The 3,869-nt window shown below is 41.7% G+C and overlaps 1 pseudogene; it reads left to right on the top strand.

Moving 5' to 3' along the window:
- Positions 1-3,166: 3,166 nt before the first annotated feature.
- LOC100947273 lies at positions 3,167-3,608 on the top strand (annotated as a pseudogene).
- The last annotated feature ends 261 nt before the right edge of the window (positions 3,609-3,869 follow it).

Genomic DNA, 3,869 nt, shown 5'->3' with positions numbered 1-3,869 from the left:
TGTATATATGTTCTTGACACCCTGGTACTATAACAATATGTATCACTTATAATTTAAGAATTTCACAAGAATATGTTCGTAAGTAGTCAAACCACCTCATAGTTAAGATTGAGTCTTCTCTTTAAAAGTTAACTGTTTTCACCAATCACCCTCCCTCCACCCATCCTCCCCCCTCCCCTTCCCTCCCTCTCCCGTTTCCCGTATTCTTGGGCTACAATTGGGTTATAGCTTTATATGAAAGCTATAAGTTAGTTTCATAGTACACCTACGGTTCATCTTACAAGGGTACATGTGAATCTTTCTAAATGCAGAATATAAATGTCTTAACACAATAACTAAGAAAATGCCATGAAGGCTATGTTAACCAGTTTGGTGAAAATATTTCAAATGGTATATAAAACCAGCACACTGTACCCCATGACTGCATTAATGTACACAGCTATGATTTAATTAAAAAAAAAAGTTGATGTTTTCAAAAGTAAGTTTAAAAAAATTTTGTAAAGCAGCATGTGTGAGATAGAAAACAAAAGAATAGAACTGCTGTCGAGGTCAAGGGTGGGGGGAAGCAACCCCCAATATTCAGGGTTTTGCAGAACTTCCAGTAGCTTCCAAGTCAGACACTATTCAAAAACCACGACCTGAAGCCCATTTGGGATACGTGAAAACTTAAATGCAAATTCTAATTACGTTTTCAGCTCTAAAGATCAACACATGCAGTAAAAGCAGTTTGCAAACCAGCAAGACTTTGTATCGACGTAGGGTCTTTTTTTTAAACTCTTGCTCTTAAATGAATTTCTATATTTGCGCTTGCTTACATCCTTATATGGGAAAAGAATGCGGTTTGCCAGAGCAAAATGAAAATAATGACCTGAATTTATGGCTAATTTCTCTCAATTAGCTTCCTCCCCAAGATCTTAACTCAAGGATAGTCAGTGAAATAATACCCCGGTGCTAGAGAAAGTTGCTAGAATTGTGAGCGCTTCATAGAAAACATGTTGCCTGCATAACTTCCCGGGCTGCTTTTTTCTCCACCAATATCTGGGCGCTCAACTTCTTTCTGAGTGAGGAAGCTAATGAATTATAAGTGGTGACAATAGTATTACATCATTGCCAAATTCCACATTTGGTGACTGTCTTATGATTATATAAGTGAGTGTCTCGTTGGGGCGAATGCTGAAGTGTTTAGGGTTCATGGGGCATCCCAGCACAATTGACTCAAATGGCCCCAGCACAGAGAGAGAGAATGCCAAATCAAATGGTGTAAAATGGTAATGACGGCCGGAGGAAATGAGGAAGTCTTTTGTATTATTCCTCCGACATGTCTGTAAGCTTGAGAGTTTTTCAAAACAAAAGTGGAACAAATTAAAAAGTCGGTTTGAAGAGCCTCCAGCGGACCAAATTTGGAAGTATTTGAACTTAAAAATCAAGTTGTAATTGATTGTGACCCGGTGAATAAATAAGAGTCTTTAAAAAGAAAGAAAGAAAGAAAGAAAGAGAAGTACTTACTGCCAACAGAGGCTACTGTTAGGCCAACGTCTTACTCTAATTTTTTTAGTAAGTTTCAAAAACTTACCCTGTCTTTTGGAAAGGAATCATGGTCATCACCAGTTGCTATGTGAAAGAAAGCTTTTCTTTTCAGAATACTGACCCCTGATACATGATGAGGAAGTGATAGAATTTAAAAGTCACCATTTCACAACGACCAATGAAAGAAGGAATTACAAAGGGAGCGTCAACTCGTGCTGAAAAAAAATGTGTGTGAATACAGAGAGAGGTAACACGAAGGTGGCAAAATGTTAATATGTCAAATCTGTGACAGTGACAATGATTCCTCGTATTGTTCCTTTGAAGTCCTTGATGTTTGAAAGCATACAAACACACAAAACTCTGCCAGTGCCAAAGCCACTCCATGTTTGACTGCAGCATAGAAACTCAATCCTAACCAGAAGGCAGCCTGTCTCTTCAGTCACCAAAAGACCTTGGCATATTCATTATTCTGCAACCCGCCTCAATCACAAAAAAAACACAGACTAATGGAGATTTTCTGCCGTCTGCATGTGTTCAGAGGAATTCATGAAATAAACACAAGTGGCCCAGGACGTTCCATCCTCAAATTCCCCAGGTGCTGGGTTCTACTTGGAACAAAGCAGAGAACCAGGTTGAACGATATTCCGAAATCAGAAATTAAACTTCCAGCTCCACTTACAACTTAGATCTTAGATCTCACCATCCACATATTAAAGGATAATTGAATTTCTCCTTATGCTTTATCTTTATTAATGCACACCTGTTTCAAGAAAAATCAGAGGAAACAGCTAACATTCAATTGTGACTTGACGTCATGGATAATCATTCCAGCATTCACGTTAGCTATGAGTTAGAGCCACTGTGGTGGGGGCCTGAGAAAAGGCAGATAGATCATTTCAAGTCTAACTTTCAGGCTGCACTGTCTTCAACTCCATAAATCCTCTGAGATCTCATCTTCAAAGAAAACATCTGCTCCTAAAGGCACGCAATAAAAAGCTCTTATAGCCAATAAAGTTATTTTTTGCATAAACATGACAGACTGATTTTTAATGTTTATATTCTGATGGCAAAATATACTTAAAAGATCTCAATGAGATCTAGCTTCATCATATCGGTTCTAAATATGACATGAGTAGACTGGTCTTTGTATATAGAAGCAGAGCTGACCTACGACTGGGCCATCTCTGTGGCGACACACCCTAATCTCCCCGGAGGTTTACTTTAGCAATGGTGTTGAACTATAACGCATTGCTCTTGTATGCTAGAATCGTTCCATCCCTCATGGGCCTGCCACAAACTCTCATGGGGAATAAGCTAGCTCTGCAATAGTGGGCTGAAAAGCAACCCAGTGGTGTAGGAGGTGAACAATGTTGAGAAACAGTATTGCATCAAATTGTAACTTCCAGGGAGAAGTTGTTGAGGAGGCAGAGTGAACAATAATGTGAAAAATTCTCAAGGACTTTTGCTTTGCATACAACAATCCTTAACATCACGGATTTGAAGGGGCTTCAGTTTGAGCATTCTCTAACTCCTGGCTTGTCCCGTAAGGTGGTTGTGTTCACTCCTCTGCGTGTGCATAACAAGATTCACTGGAGAACCTCCATTTATATTTATATTTCATCTAAAAAAAGATGAGGGGATGGTGTGCCAGTCCCTGAACATCCCCCCTGCCTCAATCGTGGCTTGTGGTGTGGCCACCAGCAACCTGAATCTCAAACCTGGGGAGTGGCTCAGAGTACGAGACGAGGTGGCCCTGATGCCAAGAGCTTTGTGCTGAACCTGGGCCAAGACAACAACCTGTGCCTGCATTTCAACACCCACTTAGGTGTCCACCGGGATGCCAACACTATCACGGCTGACAACAAGGACGGCGGGAACTGGGGACCCGAGCTGCAGGAGGCTGCCTTTCCCTTCCAGCCTGGAAGTGTCCTCGAGGCTGCATCAGCTTCCACCAGGCAGGACTGACCGTCAGGCTGCCAGATGGTTACAGGCTCAAGTTCCCCAACTACCTCAACCTGGAGGCCATCAACTGCATGGCAGCTGCTGGTGACTTCAAGATAAGGTGTGTGGCCTTTGATTGAAGCCATCTGGCCCATGACCCCCAATAAAGGCAGCTGCCTCTGCTCTTCCGGAAAAATAAAATAAAAATAAATAAATAAATAAATAAGGCAGCATCCATAGCTTAGTGGGTAGGGTGCTGGCAACATACACCAAGACTGGAGGGTTTGAACCCGACTTGGGCCGGCTAAAACAACAACGACAACTGCAACAAAAGAATAGCTGGGTTGTGGCAGGTGCCTGCGGTTCCAGCCTCTCAGGAGATTGAGGGAAGAGAATCACTT

Source organism: Otolemur garnettii, unplaced genomic scaffold (assembly GCF_000181295.1).
Source record: "Otolemur garnettii isolate 467f Iridium unplaced genomic scaffold, OtoGar3 scaffold00121, whole genome shotgun sequence".
NCBI classification, from domain to species: Eukaryota; Metazoa; Chordata; class Mammalia; order Primates; family Galagidae; genus Otolemur; species Otolemur garnettii.
This window is presented reverse-complemented; position numbering and strand designations above follow the sequence as displayed.